Here is a 14,190-nt window from a genome sequence, read left to right as displayed (position 1 = left end):
GATGGTGTCCTTTTACTTCCTGTGGGTCACTTCCTGTTTGTTGGTATATAAGGGCTGTGTTTTTCCTCTTTCCTTGCGCTGCAACACTTTCTGCTCAGTTGGTGTCTTCGCTCCTGATTTCCTTGCCTTTTGGTTTTGGACTCAGCATTCTGTATTTTCTGATTTTTGCTCCTTTCGGATTCCTGTTTGTTGTTCTTGTTTTTCTCCAGGACTTTTCCTGTTTGGAGGTTTTTCCCCTTTGGAAGGGGTTTTTCCCTCTGGCGCTACTTTCTGAAGGGCACGGTCTGTTCTTGGTGTCTCCATTGCCTACAGCACCGTGGCTACCAGAAAGAGTCGCCCCTTTTTGGGCCAAAGCCGAACATTGAAGATTCACGCCACCAGATCTGCAAATTCCAGGCGCAAGCAGCACGTGAGTCGTGACATTATCACTTCTTACCAAGGACTTTGGCATGTCCACCCTCACTTTGCACTTACTACTCATGCCATCCAACTCTTTCATGCCATCATTACCACACATTGCTCCATCAACACCCTTTTTGCTTCATCTACAGGAGCCAACTTTGCAGTTTTACACCGCAGTAACCTTCTCAGTCTTTGGAGGCACATCCTTAGTGGTAGACCCTGAAGGGATGCCATACACCTCCCTAAGCATTTCCTCCTTATCCCAAAAACCACATCTATAAGGCAATTAAATTGATGCCTGTTAGACCTGGCATCCTTGGCGTGGTCTCCCCTGTATTTTTTGCCTTTGCTTCCCATGTTTTGACTGTGTGCTGGACTCTGTTTTGCTGTTTTTGGTACTCTGGGCATTTTAATTGGTTTTTCCATGATTGGCATATTTGATTTACTAGTAAGTCCCTAGTAAAGTGCACCAGAGGTGAATATGGCCTGTAAATCAAATGCTACTCGTGGATCTGCAGCACTGGTTGTGCTACATTAGTAGACCTGCCACTGCAGTGTCTGTGTGCAGTATTAACCTGCCAATTCGACCTAGCAAGTGTACCCACTTGCCAGACCTAAACCATCCCTTTTTATACATGTAAGGCACCCCTAAGGTAGGCCCTCGGTAGCCCCATGGGCGGAGTGCAGTGTATGTTAAAGGTGGGACATAAACTGATGTGTTTTACATATCCTAGCAGTGAAATACTGCTAAATTCGGTTTTCACGGTTGCAAGGCCTATCTAGCTCATAGGTTAACATGGGGGCTGCTTTTAAATATTTTTAAAGTACAAATTCCCTTTGAGAGCAGATAGAAATATGGGGTTTGGTGTCTCTTAACTCACAATTTAAAAATACATCTTTTGGTAAAGTTGTTTTTTAGATTGTTAGTTTGAAAATGCCACTTTTAGAAAGTAGGCATTTTCTTGCTTTAACCATTCTGTGACTCTGCCTGTTTGTGGATTTCCTGTCTGGGTCATACTGGCAGTTGGGCTGTTTGTGAATCTCCTCTAGACAGTGACACAAAGGGAGCTCGGGTGTAGCCTGCATATCCCGATGAGCCATCTGAGCTAGAGTGGAGGGAGGAGTGGTCACTTACACCTGAATGGGCTGTGCCTGCCCTCACACAATGCAGTCTCCAACCCCCTGGTGTGTGTCTGGGGCCTGGCTTGGGCAAGGCAGAATCTAGTGAACAACAGAGACGTTCCTTTGAAGTTTGGATATAAGTAGTGGACCCAAAACCCCAGACTTTAGATCACTTCTGGAACCAAGAGGAACCTCTGCCAAGGAAAAGAGCTGAGGACAAGTGCTGCCCCTGCCTGTGCCTGTGCTTTGTTGGGCTATCCTGCAGTTGCTGTTTCTGCCTGTGAAAGGGGAGAAAGACTGTACTTTGTGGTGCATTCCTGCTTGAAGAAGAATCTCTAAGGGCTTTAACTGAGCTTGCCTCTGTTTTGAAGTCTCAGGGCCTTTAAAGACTTCCTCTGCCAGCACCTTGACTCTCTTCTGAGACTCCTGCCCTGCCAAGTGGTGCTCTATGCAGTTCCTGGACCCTTGAAAGGTGAAGTTGGCAGAACAAGAACTGAAATCCATGCACAGAACACCGTGCAGGGAAATTTTTGATGCTCCAACTGCTTTGCGGCTGGGAAATCGACATAAAGCCCGATTGCGGCCTCTGAAACCGACGCATACCCCACGCAGCGTGGTTTTCTAACACCGTGAGACCGGATTTTTCATGCATCGTCCCTGGTCATTATGAACCTGCGTGGATCCGAGATGCCCTGCACGGAAATCGACGCATCGCTCTCTTGCAAGGGAGAAAAAGGACGCATCGCCAACCCGATCGGAGAAGAAATGACGCGCCACCTCACATGCGTGTAAGTAATCAATGCATCACTGACTTTTCCGATGCACGCTCACCCATGCGGCTTTATTTTTGACGCAAACAAGGTACTTTGTATAAAATCAACATTTCCATTGTTTTCTATGGAGTAAGACTCATTCTTTTGAAAATTCATATTTTGACTTGAGTATGTTGGGTTTTTGTCGTTATGGTCTTGTTTGATTTAGATAAATATTACCTATTTTTCTAAACTGGTGTGGTGTACAAATACTTTACACATTGCTTCTGAGATAAGCCTAACTGCTTGTGCAAGCTACAAAGCAGATAAGCAGGGGTTATCTAAGTGTGTTCCTCCATTGACCTGACTTGAGTGAAGGTCCCTGCTTGGACAGAGTGCAAACTGATGCCAGCCAGAGACCCCATTTCTAACACTGCCCCTTCTGGCTCATTGCATAATGCTAACCCTACTAAGATGCTAACAACACTTGTGCATATGGAGTTCATCATAAACTGAACAACCTTGCACAGCGCATGGAACCCACTCTTTCCTTTGGACACCTTCCAGGTTTTTGTTTAACGTGGACCCATTGTCGAACTCTGTCTACTTGATTGGGACTTTCATGTTTCTTGTCAAAATATTTCTCATTGCCCTCATGTGTCTCACAGATTTTCTTCCTCAGCTCCCCTAAGGACCAATTCAATTGCTGCCCCCAAATCTGACCAGCAACCTTGGATTACAGTCCAACCTTGCCTTCCTGCTACTCATAACTTCAAATGGGGTCACTCCAGTGGCCTCTTCCTCTGTCGTTTGAAATGTCCCCACTGTCCTGTGGACCTTCCCTTCTTGATTACATCCCCTCTTAATGGACAACAGTACTGCTCTAGTAAAGATCCCACTAAAGCTCTCCATGGTGCCATAGCCACTGAAGTTATACAAGGACATTGTGTAGTGCACACATTCTTCATGTGATTTACTGTTTTATCAGATGTAAACTGCACTCTATTATCACTCACAAGAAATATGGGAACGCCTTCTTCTTGTAACACTTCACTCCACGAACAATAAAACACTATCGTCGTCCAGTTTTTCCACCATCTTCAACCAAAGCCACTCTAAGAAAATAACCATAAGCCCTGACCATAATATACTTATACTATGATATACTTATGGTTATCCCCAATAGGTTCCATAATATTAAGGGACACCAATTCCTGGTACCCTCGCCAACATTTGCAATCAACCAATGTTTTTTTTTTTTGTACATGTTTAGGTGCTTGTTAGCATCCACACAACTTCTGCAATCTTTAACTACCCTCCACATCAGCATACACAACTGTCCACCAATATGCAGTTTTTGCCACTTTTTAAGTTTTCACAAGTACTAGGTGACCTTTGTGCCTCAAAGAATTGACTCTGTAATCAGCAACTCTGGTGGAATCACCATGTTACCTCTTGTTAATGCCCCATTGGAACACAACATCTCATGGTGCACTACCCAAATAGGTTTAAAGGTTGACACACTATGCTTCTTCAGCCACCCATCTCTCACCAACTGCATCACCTCCTGTAAGGTCATCAGTTTATTGCTTTCCTCTTCCCAAATCGCCTTGCTAAAGACATGCACACCGCCATCCCACAACACGGCCCACACTCTTCTGCTAAGACCTTGTTCTCATCTTCCATTAAGGTGGTAGTCATGCGACAAAGGAAATCTGTAATAAGGTTTTTCCTATGGGTATATACTCAATTTTATATGTGAAATCTTGGAGACTAGTTGACAGCCTAGCCATCCTTGCAGGTGTAATGCAAAGCCTGTTAGTATTTAAAACTTTAGTCATTAATTTGTGGTCACAGTATATTATTCATTCCTTTCTCAAAATAAATTCCTGAAATGTAACAGAGCTCACAAACGTCCCAGTGCCTCCCGTTCAATAATGGCACATTTCTCTTCTGTCTGTGACAATGCCGGGAGGCAAAAGCTACCACAGCTTCATGGCCCGTTGTGACAATGCTACATGTCTGTGTGTCAAAACCTTGTAGTGCTGCAGTGTCATATATAGCACTGTGAAGTAAATATCAGACACATACCAGTACAATGTTTGAAAAGTCTTCATTCCAACATCTCAAGGCTTTCTTCGAAGTCCAGAGAAAAGAAGCTACCTACCTTGATGTATTCCAGTCTTTATCATTACTTCCCTTTCCACTCACATGTTAAAACAATATCCTTCTAAGAATAAAACCTTGGTGCTTTCTACTAATAAATGGCAGATTGAATGGATTGGGCAGTGTGAGTCCCAAAGTCGAGGGTCCTAGGCAAACAAGCAAAAATCCACACAGGAAAACCAACACAGGACAAGATTCAAAGACTAAACCATGAAGGTTTATTTAAAAATTAAGAACCATTACAGAAGGCAACAGATTATTCAATTAAAATCAGTAATAGGATAACTTTAGCTCCACCTCCAAAAACATTTAAACTTTTAGACTCAAGTCACAATATGCCATTGAAGCTGCTCCGTGTGAAAGCAAGGAAAAGTCTAAAAAGTATCAAAAGTACAAAGTCAAAAAGCAATCTGTCACAGGGACATACTAGAAGTCTCAGAAAACTCTGGCATATGCACCTGAAATAGCTCATTTTATAGTTTCACAGGAGTAGAGAGTCATGCTAATTTTATGGTGTGAAGTGACACCATGAGCCGTACTAATAAGGACATATTGACAGAAACCAATCATCATTTAGAAGTTAAAATTAAATAAAACAGTCTTACATTAAAAACCCTCCAAAAATTAATAAGCAGTGATGACCTTTCACCTACATACAACTGGAAATGACATCGCACTACTGGATAATAGAAGCACAGTTCAACTAGCAGTTGTGTACCAACCTTAAAATTTGAAACATTATGGGCCTTATTTATACTTTTTTAGCGCCGCATTTGCGTCATTTTTTGACGCAAAAGCGGCGCAAACGTACAAAATATAATTGAATTTTGTACGTTTGCGCAGTTTTTGCGTAAAAAAATGACACAAATGCGGTGCTAAAAATAGTATAAATCAGGCCCTTTGTATATTCCGCGGACAGACCTTCTTCCTCTGACGCCCATCAATTGTTACAGCGAAAATAAAGGGTCACATATAACAGATCCAATTTTTGTCTATTTTATAAAGAGCGGCAATGTACCATTGTACTTTTAAAGCCATATTTCTTTTATCTGTTAGTGCAAGCACACCAACTCGTCCAGTAAAATAATTTTGCAGCCTAGGCACACCAAAATGAACATTAATCTATATTAAGAAGTCTGTCCTCACAACACCCAACTAGCAATATGGGGAGTGCTGTGCTCCTTCAGGATCAAACATGAATGCAACGTGTTTGCGATCTATTTTTATAGTAAATTGTAGCCCCTACGATATAAACTTAAAAGGCTTCACTGCCCAATAACAAGCGAACACATCCTTTTCTACCACACAGTAGTTACGGTCTATGCTAAGTAACTGCCACTGCTCCCGATTTTAGTTTGATCTTATGTTGAACATCACAGAACAGCCATAAATTGACAGTAAACAGTTGCAGAAATTCTTCACAAATTTCTGTTCCACTGATTGACCCATCCACGAAAAGAAACTGCTCAACATTGTTGGGATCAAGAGTAATAGGTAACTTTTTTTGGTGCTGCCAGCCTAATAATCTTAAACCTTGCTTAACCACATGACCTGTCCAACTTTAGAGTGATCATTAAAAGGTATATGCATTCTTACCATACGTACCAAGGGAGTCTTTTTGTACCTACTAGGAGAAATGTCAGGGGTTTCTAACACATACTTATTTACCTTACATATTTGTTTGGACACCTTTCTATCAACTAAGGTTAACCGGCAACACAAGTCAGTATACAGAGAAATAGGACATCCATCTAACCAAATATTGTAATGACAGTAGTTTATTCACGTATTATTTTCCACATCTAATAACTGGAAAACCATTTTTTTCACACCTTTAATAGTATGAACTTGTCTGTTATCATGTTCTTTGTACACTCATGTAAAGATTTCTCCTTTATTACATCTTCTGCACATGACATATTTCATTATTAGCTAAATGATTGCTACTACCACATCAGCAAAACTTAGCCTAGGAAACTCTTGGGTTGTTAGCTAATACTATTTTCCTGAATTTGCGAGTTGTTTGTAAACCTCACTACTTAGTATCTAATAAGAGAATCAACCAAGGTTCCAAAATCACATAAATGACATATTCCCCTGAAAACTAGGGTATAGGTGGTTATGGTCTCACTTCTGCCCTGAGATCTGCTGAAAAAAGCCTATGTCTTTCCAATACAATGTTATCTTTCATCAAACCAATCTTCTATTTTTTATGTGATTTGCTGTACATTTAATTATTCCTCTGTTATTTCTCCCGATCTTAATACTGGGCCTAGAAGAGTTTCATATATCTTCTTCCCCAGGTTGTGTAATAAAATGTGCTCTTTTTCTAATGGACTGAAGTTCTCTCCACCAATCACTATTAACTATGATTAGAACAATTTGACCCACTCCTACCATGGTAGATTTTGGATCACCAGCTTCATTCAGGAAAGGAATTTAGTAGTAGGCAAGTAAAGGAAAAGTAGTTATATCTGGCTTGCTGCTGCCATTACGTTCACTTATATTATTATAATATACACTCAACTTTAAAATGCAGAGTTGTCTGATACGGTATTGCTGCACTTACACAAATGCAGATGATGCTTTAATATATCTTTATTAAAACAATTACTAAATATTTTTATAATTACTAACAAATGTATATCCTGTAACAAAAAAATCATGAATGCATTCTCTGGTTTGCACCTCACAGTGATACAGTGATTCTGAGGAATTCTTCTGCTGTATGAGAATAAAGAGTCAATGGTGAATGTCACAGTGGTACACAAATCTTTATGGTTGTACAATCATACAAAATATGTGCACATCACCGTGATATGCCAAATCAGAGCATTCAGTGGAAAGATGGTTCAAACACACTGTAGTGAAATACTGGTGTGTATATCACCATGACACACCCAGAGTCCTCTGTTTTTGATGATGAGACTTTTCCTCATGAAGGATCTCCTTTATAGATGACAGCTAAGCAAAATGCATGTTTCTGTTAAAGACCACCGCACATGTGCTTCCACAGAAGTGGCAAAGCCTTTCCAAGCTGCGTGGCGCAGCCTACCAACAAAGACCGCCTCCATACAACACCCAATGTGCCTGCACAGGAACGGAACTCCTTCGGGGTGGAGCAAGGAGCTGCTTGTGAACGTCAGGCCTTCGGTCAGAAAAATAAGCCCTTGGGTAGAAAAATGAACCGCTGCATAAGCTTAACAGTATGGAACATGAAAAGCAGACACACTGCGTGTATATCAAATGTTATGTGAAACCGAATGACCAAGGGGCAAATTTGAAAAGTTTAATTTGTTGAATACATATGGCTAAATATGGTTCTTACTGGGAGTTCAGTTCCCACACAGGGAATTGGCACCTCCTCGTGCAGTTCCAAAAATGTCTAATCCTTCCTCAGAAAATTCTATGATGGGTGGAGACAAGAACGGCTGCCCCTTTTGCAGCTTAATAGACTCGCCAGTGAAGCGGACATCATTACATTATAAGGATAGTCTTTATTCCATTGTCTCCAGGCTCCCTTCAAGTTCCTTTTGAGTAGAAATGACAATATTCTAAACTGTCATCTGTAGATATGGCAACTGGAATTATGTGAGTCTGTGTTTCTGATTTGCCACATTTGTTACATAATCCATCATCTGCTACATAACCCACATATTTTTAAAAAAATTGTTTGTAACCCAAATGGATCTAAAGTTACTAAATTCGTGGTGACACTTGTTGCAGCGCAATGGAAGGCCCTATGTAAAGATTTATGTTAGAAATGGGGTCTCTAGTTGGCAGTCAGTTTACACCCTGTCCAAGTAGGGAGCCTTAATCTAGTCGGAGTAAGGGAGTCACACAGCTAAAATAACCCCTGCTCACCCCTTGGTAGCTTGGCTCAAGCAGTTAGGCTTATCTCTGAGGCAATGTTAATGTTAATGATTTATTGAACGCATGGATACCCAGAGGCTTCCGATCGCTAAAGGAGAAGTCAATATCTCATCAGTGCCACGGAATAACCTACAAGGAAAATAAAAATGTCTTCAGTTTCTTTTGAAAAGATAGATCAGAATTATGTGAGGCTTTTACTGGAAAAGAGTTGCGTCCCCATCTGGTTTTCTTAAAACAGGGCGTATGAACTAGTAGGACAACAGAGGTTCTGAGGGACCTAGTAGGAACGTAGAAGGACATCCTTTGTCTAAGAAATCTGGGCCCCCTGTTATACAAGGCTTTATGAGTCATGCAGATGGCCTTGAAATTAATTTGTTGCTTTATGGGGAGCCAATAACGAGAAACCAAAGCAGATTTGGAAGAGGTATGTCTAGGAATATTTTTAAGCAGTTGTGGAGCATCGTTCTGCACAATCTGCTGCCTCCTAATTACATAGTTCGGAGAGCTAAGGAAAAGGGAGTTGCCATAGTCTAAATGGGACAATATTAGTGCTTGAATGAGGAGTCTTCTGGCCAAAAATGGTAAAAGGTTGATCATATTCCTCAGAGTTCTTAATAAGCCAAAACAGGATGCCTCAAGCCTTTTAGATTGATAATCCATCATAAGGCAGGGATCTAGCCACAAGCCTAGGCTCTTTTTATTGTCCTTAGGGGGCGGTATATTTTTAAAACCATCTAAGAAAGCTGTCAGAGGATTGGGAGGGGTTTGATTACCAATGATCATTACTTCCGACTTATCGTCGTTGAGTTTGAGTTTAGATTCAGTCATCCATTTGGCTGCATCCTCCAAACAGGATGTAAGATTAGATTGCGAAGAACATCCCGAATTTGAAAGAGATACTACTAACTGAGTGTCGTCCGCATATGAGATCAACGAGAGTCCATAAGTTTCCACAATTTTGGCCAGAGGAGAGAGATACATATTAAAAAGAATGGGACTAAACAACGAGCCCTGTGGGACACCACATGTGAGGGGAAAAGTGTTGGAATAAAAAGCGCGGTCCAGAACTTGGAAGGTTCTGTCTTTAAAAAATGAGGAGAGCCAACACAGTGCATTACCTTTTATTCCTATGCCAGAGAGTCTTTGTAGAAGGATGTTATGGTCTACAGTGTCAAAAGCGGCACTGAGATCCAATAGGATGATAGCTGCCCGATCCCCACAATCTAATATTTGGCAGGTGTTATCCATAACAGCTAACAAGGCAGACTCAGTACTATGTTACGGTCTGAACCCCATCTGAGATGGGTGTAGAAGTTCATAATCTTCAAGATAGCATGTTAGCTGATTATTAATGTGTTTTTCCATGATCTTAGACAAAATAGGGAGGAGAGCAATGGGTCTGGATCAAGATTAGACTTTTTCAATAGGGGTTTAATAACAGCATGTCTAAGGGATTGCGATATCATGCCAGAGCTTAAAGAGTGATTTAAAATCTTATTCAGTACGGGAGAGATTATATTAGAGGCCAAGGCTAGGATGTGCGGTGGAGCGGGGTCTAAGGGCGAGCCCGATTTTATCATATGTTGGTAGTTGGTGATCATAGCCCCTATCAATGGCTATAAAGATGAGAGAGAAGCACCAGAGATTTGGGAATCCTTATAGAGGTTTCTGTCTATTTCGTAAACGGGCGTAGAGGAAAAGGAAGCATATATATCAACAATTTTCCTCTGAAAGAAACTTGCCAGGTCATTGCTGCGCTCCAGGGAAGCCTCTGTCGGGCAATTCATAGAGGGAGTGGAAGTAAGTTCTTTGAAAATCATGAAAATTTCTTTATGAGTGTTGGCAGACTGTTATATTTTTAAACTGTAAAATGTAGCTTGAGCAGATTTAATTGAAGCATGAAAAGCTCTAATTGCTTTCCTATATTGTGTCTTGGAGGAGATGCTGTAATCCTTTCTCTACCTTCTTTCTAACTGTTTACATTTCTTTTTTACCTCAAGCAATTGAGGAGTAAACCAAGGATTGATCTTGTGGCCCGTTCTTCTGAACACCGTCTTAGTAGGGAGGAGAGTATCTAGGGAGGTGGATATCCAGTTATTGAAATTTTCTATGAGGCCTATTATAGGCTCATCATGGCCTATATTAGGCTCATCATGACTAGGTAGCGAAGCACAAAGAGTGTCCTGCCAACCTCTAGGTTCTAGTTTTGACCAATGGTGAGAGACTGATAATGTAAGGGAGACCTGGCCCAAGGTAAGGTAAGTAGTAATAGATAGTGGTCCGTCCAGATCAATGGAAGAGAGGTGTGGGGGCATACATTTAAAAGGTTACTGAATACTTAGTCAATAGTATGCCCTTTAATATGAGTCGGTCTTTTAATGAGCTGAACCAGGTCTAATGCGGCTAGGTTAGAGAGTAGAGATTTAGTGGCGAGGCATTGTTTATCATCTGCATGGATATTGAAGTCGCCAAGAACGGTAAAGTTAGGAATTTTGCAGGAGATTCCAGCTACAAAGTCTGGCAAGGCCTGTAAAAAGTTCCCATTGGGCCGGGTGGGCGATAAACAAGTATCCCAGATAGGGTAAATGTAGCATTAGAGGTCAGGGCAAAAAACAGGCTTTCGCAATTGGGAACATCCAGTGGAGTGACAGAACATTTAATACATTTCTTGTAGACAATAGCAATCCCTCCACCCCTGGCTTGGGGTTTATCTAAACAAGTAATTGCAAAATCGTCAGATAGGGACTTTAGCACATCAGGGGAGGAATCTTCATTTAACCAAGTTTCTGGGAGAAACAAGATATCTGGAGACCATTCTTCCAACAATGAGAAGATATATAAGCTGTATGCTGGTAAAGATCGGCGATTAACCAAGAATAATTTACCAAGATGTTCCCTGGTATTAGTTAAGGGAGATGTCGAGCCAGAGGAGGGGGTCCATGTACAACGTTTGCATGCCCAGTTCTCCGACTCAAGAGAAAAGATAGAATGGTCTTGTTTCATGAGAGGGGTATTACATTATAACATCTGCTGACGCAAGTAAACTAACCTTTTAGTGTTGAAGCAGGCCGTAGAGCTAGTCTCTGGTCTCTGCCGGACGCACGGTGCACAAGGCTGTTTATATTGGGCATGTGTAGGATGCTGGCCTGGCTTGTAGTGGGTACCAAGGGGTACTTACACTCTGTACCAGGTCCAGTTATCCCTTATTAGTGTAGAAGAGGTGTTTCTAGCAGCTTAGGCTGATAGAAGGTAGCTATAGCAGAGCAGCTTAGGCTGAACTAGGAGACATGCAAAGCTCCTACTATACCACTGGTGTCATATGCACAATATCATAAGAAAACACAATACACAGATATACTAAAAATAAAGGTACTTTATTTTTATGACAATATGCCAAAAGTATCTCAGTGAGTACCCTCAGTATGAGGATGCCAAATATACACAAGATATATGTACACAATACCAAAACTATGCAGTAATAGCAAAAGGAAGTAATGCAAGCAATGTAAAGTTACAGTAGATTGCAATAGGAGCACATAGGTATAGGGGCAACACAAACCATATATTCCAAAAGTGGAATGCGAACCACGAATGGACCCCAAACCTATGTGAGCTTGTAGAGGGTCGCTGGGACTGTAAGAAAACAGTGAGGGTTAGAAAAATAGCCCACCCCAAGACCCAGAAAAGTAGGTGTAAAGTGCACCTATATTCCCCAGAGAGCACAGAAGTCGTGATAGGGGAATTCTGCAAGGAAGACCAACACCAGCAACGCAACCAAAGTGGATTTCTGGACGAGAGTACCTGTGGAACAAGGGGACCAAGTCCAAGAGTCGCGACAAAGTCGAGAGTGGGCAAATGCCCAGGAAATGCCAGCTGAGGGTGCAAAGAAGCTGCCACCGGATGGTAGAAGCTGTGGATTCTGCAAGAACGAAGATGGCTAGAAACTTCCCCTTTGGAGGATGGATGTCCCACGTCGTGTAGAAGCTTGCAGAGGTGTTCCCACGCAGAAAGACCACAAACAAGCCTTGCTAGCTGCAAGGGTCGCGGTTAGGGTTTTTGGATGCTGCTGTGGCCCAGGAGGGACTAGGATGTCGCCACTTGGATGAGGAGACAAAGGGGGCGACCAGCAAGTCAGGGAGCCCTCACAGAAGCAGGCAGCACCCGCAGAAGTACCGGAACAGGCACTTGGAAGAGGAGTGAACCGGAGCTCACCCGAAGACACAAAAGGGAGTCCCACGATGCCGGAGGACAACTCAGGAGGTTGTGCACTGCAGGTTAGAGTGTCAGGGACCCAGGCTTGGCTGTGCACAAAGGAAATCCTGGAAGAGTGCACAGGAGCCGGAGCAGCTGCAAATCATGCGGTACCCAGCAATGCAGTCTAGCGTGGGGAGGCAAGGACTTACCTCCACCAAACTTGGACTGTGGGAGTCACTTGGACAGAGTTGCTGAGTTCCAGGGACCACGCTTGTCATGCTGAGAGGGGACCCAGAGGACCGGTGATGCAGTCTTTTGTTGCCTGCGGTTGCAGGGGGAAGATTCCGTCGACCCACGGGAGATTTCTTCAGAGCTCCTGGTGCAAGAAGGAGGCAGGCTACCCCCAGAGCATGCACCACCAGGAAACAGGCGAGAAAGCGGCAGGATCAGTGTTACAAGGTTGCAGTAGTCGTCTTTGCTACTTTGTTGCGGTTTTGCAGGCGTCCTGAGCAGTCAGCGGTCGATCCTTTGGCAGAAGGTGAAGAGAGAGATGCAGAGGAACTCTGATGTGCTCTTGCATTCGTTATCTGAAGAATTCCCCAAAGCAGAGACCTTAAATAGCCAGAAAAGGAGGTTTGGCTACCTAGGAAGGAGGATAGGCTAGCAACACAGGTAAGAGCCTATCAGAAGGAGTCTCTGACGTCACCTGCTGGCACTGGCCACTCAGAGCAGACCAGTGTGCCAGCAGCACCTCTGTTTCCAAGATGGCAGAGGTCTGGCGCACACTGGAGGAGCTCTGGGCACCTCCCCTGGGAGGTGCAGGTCAGGGGAGTGGTCACTCCCCTTTCCTTTGTCCAGTTTCGCGCCAGAGCAGGGCTGGGGGATCTCTGAACCGGTGTAGACTGGCTTATGCAGAGATGGGCACCATCTGTGCCCATCAAAGCATTTCCAGAGGCTGGGGGAGGCTACTCCTCCCCAGCCCTGACACCTTTTTCCAAAGGGAGAGGGTGTAACACCCTCTCTCTGAGGAAGTCCTTTGTTCTGCCTTCCTGGGCCAAGCCTGGCTGGACCCCAGGAGGGCAGAAACCTGTCTGAGGGGTTGGCAGCAGCAGCAGCTGCAGTGAAACCCCGGGAAAGGTAGTTTGGCAGTACCCGGGTCTGTGCTAGAGACTCAGGGGATCATGAAATTGTCTCCCCAATGCCAGGATGGCATTGGGGTGGCAATTCCATGATCTTAGACATGTTACATGGCCATGTTCGGAGTTACCATTGTGACGCTATACATAGGTAGTGACCTATGTATAGTGCACGCGTGAAATGGTGTCCCCGCACTCACAAAGTCCAGGGAATTTGCCCTGAACGATGTGGGGGCACCTTGGCTAGTGCCAGGGTGCCCACACACTAAGTAACTTAGCACCCAACCTTTACCAGGTAAAGGTTAGACATATAGGTGACTTATAAGTTACTTAAGTGCAGTGGTAAATGGCTGTGAAATAAAATGGACGTTATTTCACTCAGGCTGCAGTGGCAGGCCTGTGTAAGAATTGTCAGAGCACCCTATGGGTGGCAAAAGAAATGTTGCAGCCCATAGGGATCTCCTGGAACCCCAATACCCTGGGTACCTCAGTACCATATACTAGGGAATTATAAGGGTGTTCCAGTATGCCAATGTGAATTGGTG

This window comes from Pleurodeles waltl, chromosome 6 (assembly GCF_031143425.1).
Source record: "Pleurodeles waltl isolate 20211129_DDA chromosome 6, aPleWal1.hap1.20221129, whole genome shotgun sequence".
Taxonomy (NCBI): Eukaryota; Metazoa; Chordata; class Amphibia; order Caudata; family Salamandridae; genus Pleurodeles; species Pleurodeles waltl.
The sequence above is the reverse complement of the archived record's forward strand: the minus strand, read 5'-3'. Positions refer to the sequence as shown.